This window comes from Mus musculus, chromosome 15 (genome assembly GCF_000001635.26).
Source record: "Mus musculus strain C57BL/6J chromosome 15, GRCm38.p6 C57BL/6J".
NCBI classification, from domain to species: domain Eukaryota; kingdom Metazoa; phylum Chordata; class Mammalia; order Rodentia; family Muridae; genus Mus; species Mus musculus.
In genome coordinates this window covers 36,368,938-36,377,747 of record NC_000081.6, presented here as the reverse complement: position 1 = coordinate 36,377,747, position 8,810 = coordinate 36,368,938, and the positions used below count along the sequence as shown (strand labels likewise).

General features: G+C 43.8%; 1 long non-coding RNA gene across 4 annotated transcripts; it reads right to left on the bottom strand.

The window, feature by feature from the left end:
* Positions 1–617: 617 nt before the first annotated feature.
* On the bottom strand, positions 618–3,396 carry Gm34150. Of its 4 annotated transcripts, none has more exons than XR_383933.4 (4): positions 2,673–3,396; positions 2,283–2,547; positions 1,522–1,697; positions 618–1,077 (listed from the first exon to the last, which is right to left on the bottom strand). It is a non-coding gene; the product is annotated as a predicted gene, 34150 (long non-coding RNA). The 4 variants fall into 4 exon arrangements; XR_383935.4 differs by having other exon boundaries at positions 3,080–3,396; XR_383934.4 differs by lacking the exon at positions 2,283–2,547.
* Between the last annotated feature and the right edge of the window lie 5,414 nt (positions 3,397–8,810).

The following is an 8,810-nucleotide window of genomic DNA, read 5'->3' as shown; positions in this document are numbered from 1 at the left end:
AACTGACACAGAGGCCATGGAAGAGTGCTGCTTACTGGCTTGCTCTCCATGGTTTGCTCAGTTTGGTTTCTATATGCTCCAGGACTACCTGTCTAGGAATGACACCACCCACGGTGGACTAGCCCCTCCCACATCAAGCACCAATCAATAAGATGCTAGGTAGACTCATCTACAGGTCAATCTGATGAAAGCCATTCCCTAACTGAGGCACAGTCTTCCAAGATGACTCCATCTTGTCACAATGACAAAACACTAACTCCACAGATCCTGATCTCTTCTTCACCAATTCTATTGTGTTATGGCCCAACCATGTGACTTGTTATGCCACAATGACCTCTTAAAAGGTTCTGTCCCTGAACATAGTGACATTCTGAGGTTGGAGGAGGTAATAGGAGTTCAAAGTATGGATAGACACTACAATGAATAAGAAAAGATTCAGGTGTTACATTTTTATTTTGATTTTTTTTATTATAAAAATGTCCAATCTGACTCAAGAATAGGAAACAAACAGAAAACCTTGAGCCAGTGCCTAGCATTAACACCAATCGACTAGTTTCTTTTCCTTACGTTTGTTTTATGCTTTTGCTTGAATGCATATTAAAGATATTCCAGAATTGTATCATCATGAATTTCAGCTAAATCTCCAAAGCAAATACTTTTATGTAACAATAATTCCATTATCTCATTCATTGAAATTACAAAAAAAAATCATTGACATTTGATAAATTTTCTCAGTTATCAAAATTAACTTTTCTGCTATCTGTTCAAATTAGGATCTGCCCAGTTCATTCACTGTGTTTGGCTCTTAGGTATCCTCCGAGGTCTCTGAGTCTGTTCTACCCTGGAGCTGACCTCTCTGCGTCTCCTCAGCAGTGACCTGGGGAAGCAGCACAGTTTCTCTTGGTTGCCCAAACCCAGCTTTCACCTGCCTTTCCTGCAAGGCCTTTAACTGTGCCTCCCGTATCCTCATCTTCTTTCGAGATCAGAGATTATTTGGCTTGGCTGTGGTTCCGGCTCAACTGTTTCTTGGCATACTCCACTCATGGGTCTGTTTCCTTGTGTGGGTTTTAACCATCTCTGTGGGGGGTGCATTGTTAACACTGTTAAAATGTCTGAAGCTGACTGGCTGATCTCACCACTGCAAACTATTACCTGTTGATAACCACTAGTCCCCTCCCAATAAAAACTGTAACACGATTATTTCCTGCAACACGATTATTTTCTGATTCTGAAGTTTCCACTAAAATTCACCCGACTCTGAATGTTGATCTATAGAAGAACATGCCTCAATCCACCTGGCTTTCAGTTATGCTGAAACCTGGTTCACGGTAAAAGGGATGACAGATTCTGCCTATTTTTAACATGGCCTTCTACCACTGTTAACTGAGTTACATTTAGAACACATTTGAGCAAATAGATTTTTTTTCATATTTTCTTGTTTGTTCATTGAGACATGGTCTCTCAACAGAGCCCTTGCTGTCTTGGAACTCACTATGTAGACCAACCTGGCCTCAAACTCACCTGCCTCTGCCTTCTGGGTGCTGGGATCAAAGGTGTGGCATGAGCAACCACTCCACTCCAAAACAAAATCTTTTTTAAACAGTTCCAAGGATGAGACTCGGGTTGTTAGTTAGGCTTAGTGCCAAATCTTTGCATTGAGCCATTGTAACAGCCTGGAAGCCAATTTGGTAGGACATCTATAATGAATATTTGAAAAAAAAATCAGATTATCTGATACCAAAACATCTTTGGTATCCTCTTAATCTGAAGATTAGCATCTTTGAAGGTCTGAAGATGCAGAGGGAAAAGAGGAGAGGGGAGGGAGAAAGGAGAGGAAGGAGGGAGAGAGAGGAGAGGGATCAATGAGGAAGAAAAGGTGGTGAGAGGAGGGGAAGACAGGAAAAGAGAGTTGGGAGGAAAGGAGAGAAGAGAGGGAGGCAGGAGAAGGAAGAGGGGAGGGGCAAGACAGTATGGGGGAGGAGGGGGAATGGGAGGGAGAGAAGAGGAGGAGGAGTCAGGAGAGGGGGAGTTCAGCCTTGGCTTCAGAGGTAGTCCCCAAATGGGAACCAGCAGCACCCTGCTTGAAGTTATTTGACCCCTCCAGAGACCACCTAGGAAGGCACTCTGAGTCCCACAAAGTCAGAGTTCTTCCAGAACAATTGGCTGCACGCTGCTCCATCCTCTGAGTCAGGAATCAACACAGAATCTTAGCAACAGAGCTGATGAGTGGGCGGACTTTATTCCTACTGGGTAGCTTTTATGACTTTGTCAACCTGTCTTACCCTATTTAGGAATCATCCCGGCTCCAGCTTTCCTTCTAGATAATCCGTAAACATCCACGCATGAATCAAGCCAAGTATTTGTTGCTATTCAAGCTATACGGTCCCCAGATTGTCTTCCAGCAGGTGAGTCACCACTCACACATGGGCCAGGTGCCAGCTTCGCCTGACTGGGCTGCTCTTCTGCACCTGAATTAATTAGCACCCCAAACCGCCTAAACTCTGCTGCGCGCCCACTCAGGCATGGCTGCGATCGAGAGTTCTAGAGCTGTTTTTAAAAAAGGAAAGAAAGAAAAGAGCAATATCTGGGAAATGAGCAAGACTGAAGACCGGAAGTCCTCCACGTTCAAGGCAGTTTCTTATCAGAAGTGCAGTAAAGAAATAGCAACTTACGCCATTTAGACAAACAGCCCTTCGGTCTAGAGTGCCTGTGGAATGCAAAGCAGCCTCACCGGGGAAGGGGAGTGGCTCCAGGGAGGCTGCTGCAGAGAAAAGGCTGCCAGGACTCAGAAAAGCAGCTGGGCATGGCGAGAGGGAAGGGAAAGCCACCCCGTGAATTCGAGATTACATTCTATGCTTTTGTGTCTCATGAATGCTCTTTTCCAGGAGCCCCAACCCTGGGCTCAGCCCCTGGAGGGGAGAAGGAACACTCACAGGAACACAGTTACTGCCTGCCTAGGCGGTGGATACAGAAAGCCAGTAAGAGCAATTTGGTAGCAATTTGATAGTACTCCATCCGGAGAATCCAGAATCCTTTCCTAGAGCAAGATACGCCGCCCGCCGAGGTCAACTTTACCAACCCAAATAGCCACAGGAGCCAACTTCTCTTCCTGTCCTCCAGGAGGTTCTGAACTATCAGGTCACTGTCACCCCCTGTGCTCTTCAGGGTCTCCATGAGCGTTCGAATTACTTCAATTTAGAATACAGCGTGTGTGGTTCAGCTACAGTGCTACTGAGACCCCAGACGCATTCCAACCATGTCAACTTCTGGAGATTCTGTTGCGTGCGCTGTGTGGCTGGGCGGCTCCAAGCTGCCCTTGTAGGTGGTGGGAAGAGAGAAAGAGAGGGTGTGGGAGAGAAGACTGGGAGGCGGGGCAGAACACAGCCAGCCTCACAGGCACTTTCTCCTAGGACCTTGGTCAGGGAGTAACCCAGAAGCAGCCCTTCCTGCCTCCAGGGAGGTTTAGCAGTGAGTCTTCCTTAATCCCCAGAGCCCTTTTAAGTTTGGTGGGCTTCTCCTTCCTTCCTCCAGCCAGGTAGAACACCGGGGTGCCAAGGCCTCGGGCTCCTGTGCCTGTGCTTTCACACTGCCTCTGCCTACATTAAAGAGAGCGGTGCATGGTCCCTCTCTGAAGAAGCTCTGGGGATTGAGGCATGCTGGGGCAGGGACCAGGCCTCTCCTTAGCATCCTGGGACTAGCCCATAGTGACTGTGGGGCTTTATCCCCAGAACCTGCTGTTAAACTTGCCTAGATGGGCTAACCTACTTCCCCCAAGGCCAGATGGGAGGAACAAAGCAAGACTGTGACAAAGTGTAGTTGAAGACAAAACCTCTCAAGGTTTTTTTTTTTTTCTTTTAATTTTGTTTTTGTTTTTGATCCTGCAAATATCCCCAGAATGTCTGTGCTGACAGGACTGTGAAGACTGCTGGCTCCATCACTGAAAAGAGAGCAGCCCCTGACCAGCAGAGGGTTTCCTGGAGTGAAGGGGAAGGAGAGAGCCTTCTGCAGTAGCCCCTAGCCTATCTATGCTCTCCAATTGCGCCAGAGCGCACTTTGTCTGGCACCAGTCCCTGCTCCTCCTGTCTGCCCTCTGTTTCCTGGAGACCTTGAGGAAGGGAGCCTTCATTTATGTGAGCCAAGATGTAGCAAATTCGCATCTGGGAGAAAATGACTCAGGGCTTTCATAAGATCCTGAATTTGATTTCCCTACTCACTGACACTTCATAATCCAACAAAACCTGCTGTTAGTAAAGTAGCATATTTTCCCTCCCTCCCTCCATCCCTCCCTTCCTCCCCCCCACTTCCTTTCCCCCCTCCTTCTCTTCTTTTCTGACAGGGTCCCACTATGTAGTGCTGGCTGTCCTGGAACTCACTATAGCAGTGTTCTCAACCTTCCTAATGATGTAACCCTTTAAATACAGTTCTTCATGTTGTTGTGACCCACAGCCACAAAATTATTTCATTGCTACTTCATAACTATAATTTTACTACTATTGTGAATTGTAATGCAAACATCTGTGTTTTCCAACAGTCATAGGCAACCTTTATAAAAGGGTCATTTGACCCCGCCTGGAGGAGATTACACCCCACAAGCTGAGAACCACTGTGCTATATAGTAGAATAGACTGATCTTCAACTCAAGCATTAACTCATAGAGATCCACCCACCTCTACCTCCAGAGAGCTGGTATTAAAGGTGTGCACCACCATGCCTGGACAATGAACATTTTCTTTTTTTTCTTTTTTTTAATTAGATATTTTCTTCATTTACATTTCAAATGCTATCCCCAAAGCCCCCTATACCCTCCCCCAGCCCTGCTCCCCAACCCACCCACTTCTGCTTCCTGGCCCTGGCATTCCCCTGTACTGGGGCATGTGATCTTAGCAATATCAAGGGCCTCTCCTCCCATTGATGGCCGACTAGGCCATCCTCTGCTACATATGCAGCTAGAGACACGAGCTCTTGGGGGGGAGGGGGTTACTGGTTAGTTCATACTGTTGTTCCTCCTATAGGGTTGCTGACCCCTTTAGCTCCTTGGGTAGTTTCTCTAGCTCCTTCATTAGGGAACCTGTGTTCCATCCAATAGATGACTGTGAGCATCCACCTCTGTATTTGCCAGGTACTGGCATAGCCTCACAAGAGAGAGCTATGTCAGGGTCCTGTCAGCAAAATCTTTCTGGCATATGCAATAGTGTCTGGGTTTGGAGGTTGTATATGGAATGGATCCTGTTCCAACTTGTGATATGAACATTTTCTTTAAGCAGCTAATAACTCACAAAGTGAAACCAGTTCCAAGGTTGGTTATCAGCAGAGTGTGTCCTAAGGCCTTTATATGCTTATTATAAGCCCAATACAGTTGCTGCCACACTGGAGGCAGAGACATTTCATATTTCCTCTGAAGGTTTGATTGTGTTAATCCAGGAAATGAACTGACTTAGGCAGAGAAATAAGAGAGGGTTACATACAACTTAATTAACATGCAGAAATGGGGTGGGTGGTAAATAGCATGTATGAGATGCTGTGGGGTATCCACCACCGAAGATTGCTCAGACATGGGTTTAAGCCAATAGGAAATCTTTATTAGCCAGCCATCGATTACACCAGGTGTTCAGGATCCCAGTGTAGCACTGAACCTTTCTCAGGGTAAGCTTTTAGGCACAAAACCAATATCTGGGTTGACATACTTCAATGAACAAGAACAGTTAACCAGAAGTAGAACTACAGAAGTCAAAAGCAAGGATAGGCTATTTAGAGACTTTCCCAGAACTATGGACTTCAATGCATTAGGCCTGTGTTTTAGTTTTGACAGGTACTGCTGTCTACATGCTGAGTCAGTTGTGCTAAGGTCTGGAGTCTTACTAGGGTTTGATGCCCTGTTACATAAGATACAGAAGGAGTGTGGGCAGTTGGAGCTCGTTAGATAGAAATGTGGGGCTTCTGGGGAGATAGCAGACAGATTACAGGTAAGAGGGGTCCTCAGATTGGGAACCTGGGCCTGCATCCTGCAATGTTTTCTCATGTATCTGTGAGGAACTGAAAGTTAGAGAGACTCCCTGCTAGGAGGAGGGGCCACAGCTCAGTAATAAAGATGCCAAACCTTCTTCCTCCACCTCCTGACTTGATGCAAAGGCCTGGCAGCTGGAAACAAAGGCCTTGCTGGCTTGGAAGGTTTCTCAGTCAGTGGGAAATCCCCTCCTTCAGCAGTGGACCTGTCCAACAAGTTCAAAGCTAGTTCAGGACATGTTTATCTCAAATTTGTGGCCCTATCAGCCTCCCTGTCTTTGTTCAAACTGACCAACCCTAAGTTAGTCAGACCTTAAGACCCACCAGCTCTTGAAGAGAAATCAGATTTCAGACTGTCTGGCTTTGCAAAGGATCTTGTTCTTGGTGTGTGCGTCTGTGTGCGCGCGCACATCTGTGTGTGTGTGTGTGTGTGTGTGTGTGTGTGTGTGCGAGTGTGTGTGTGAGTGTGTGTGTGTCTGTGTGTGTGTCTGTGTGTGTGTGTATTTCTTCACCTGAATAGAAGAAACCTTTCTTCACCTCTACACTGGATGATTCCCTGTATCTGAGATTTTCCCTGCTGCTACTTGTCACGCTTGAGATCTTTCCTGCCTTTTAATTATTTAACTGGCTGAGAAAACAAGCTTGATCAAGGAAGCTGGAAGCTCATATTCTTTGGAGTCCTTCATGTGTCAGATCTGCAGATCCTCTTAGCTAACTCAAATTATGCTAACGGAATCAATTTGGGGTAGACCTTTTGATCTCCTGGTACTCGCTCAAGGAAATGTCTGAGGTCTAAGAAAAAAGAAGGAAAAACAACAACAAAAGACAAACAACAACAACAAAACCAGATCAGATACAGCAGGTGTTAACCATTTCTTAACTAAGGCAGTGGCAGGCACTTCAAACACTTCGTACATAGACATAAAGCAAGAAAGTAAACCTTAATAGCCCCTAGTCTGCAGACCTCTGAAGTATGCAGCTATTTAGGGATTTTTTTTGCGCCCCCCCCCCCGACACATATATGTCATTTGTGTTAAAGTCAGAATACATTTTATTAATTATTTGGGAATTTAATACAATGCATTTTGATCATATAAGTTTCACTGGTTTTGTTTTTCAGAGACAGAATCTCATGTAGCCCTGAGGCTGGTATGCAAGCATCACCAACAGAATACAAGAGATAGAAGAGAGAATATCAGGGGAAGAAGATACCATAGAAAACATTGACACAACAGTCAAAGAAAATGCAAAAAGCAAAAAGCTCCTAACCCAAAACATCCAGGAAATCCAGGACACAATGAGAAGACCAAACCTAAGGATAAGAGGTATAGAAGAGAGTGGATATTCCCAACTTAAAGGGCCAGTAAATATCTTTACAATTCAACAAAATTGTAGAAGAAAACTTCCCTAACCTAAAGAGAGATATGCCCATGAACATACAAGAAGCCTACAGAACTCCAAACAGACTGAACCAGAAAAGAAATTCCACCCACCACATAATAATCAAAACACCAAATTCACAAAACAAAACAAAATTATTAAAAGTAGTAAGGGAAAAAGGTCAAGTAACATATAAAGGCAGACCTATCAGAATTACACCAGACTTCTCAACAGAGACTATGAAAGCTAGAAGATCCTGGGCAGATGTCATACAGACACTAAGAGAACACAAATGCCAAACCAGGCTACTATACCCAGCAAAACTCTCAATTACCATAGATGGAGAAAACAAAATATTCCACAACAAAACCAAATTTATACAATATTTTTCCATAAATCCAGTCTTACAAAGAATAATAGATGGAAAACACCAACACAAGGAGGGAAACTACACCCTAGAAAAAAAAGCAAGAAAGTAATCTTTCAACAAACCCCAAAGAAGATAGCCACACAACATAATTCCATCTCTAAAAACAAAAATAACAGGAAGTAACAATCACTTTTCCTTAATATCTCTTAACATCAATGGACTCAATTCCCTAATAAAAAGACGTAGACTGACAGACTGGTTACGTCAACAGGACCCAGCATTTTTCTGCATACAGGAAATGCACCTCAGTGACAAAGACAGACACTACCTCAGAGTAAAAGGCTAGAAAACAATTTTTCAAGCAAATGATCCCAAGAAACAAACTGGAGTAGCCATTCCAATATTGAATAAAATTAACTTTCAACCAAAAGTTATCCAAAAATATAAGGAAGGACACTTCATACTGGTCAAAGGAAAAATCTACCAAGATGAGCTCTCGATTCTGAACACCTATGCTCCAAATGCAAAGGCATGCATATTCATAAAAGGAACTGTACTAAAGCTCAAAGCATACATCACACTCCATATAATAATAGTGGGAGACTTCAACACCCCACTCTCAGCAATGAATGGATCATGGAAACAGAAACTAAAGAGAGACACAGTGAAACTAACAGAATTTATGAACCAAATGGATCTAACAGATATTTATTGAACATTTCATCCTAAATAAATATATATATATTCTTCTCATGGTTCCTTCTCCAAAATTGACCATATAATTCATCACAAAACAAGCCTCAACAGATACAAGAAGATTGAAATAATACCATGTTAAGGCTGGTCTTAAATCCCAACAAAAACAACAGAAAGCACACATACACATGGAAGCTGAACAACACTCTACTCAATGATAATTTGGTCAAGGAAAAAATAAAGAAAAAAATTAAAGGCTTTTTAGAATTTAATGAAATTGAAGACACATCATACCAAAACTTATGGGACACAATGAAAGCAGTGGTAAGAGGAAAACTCATAGTTCTAAGTGCCTCCAAAA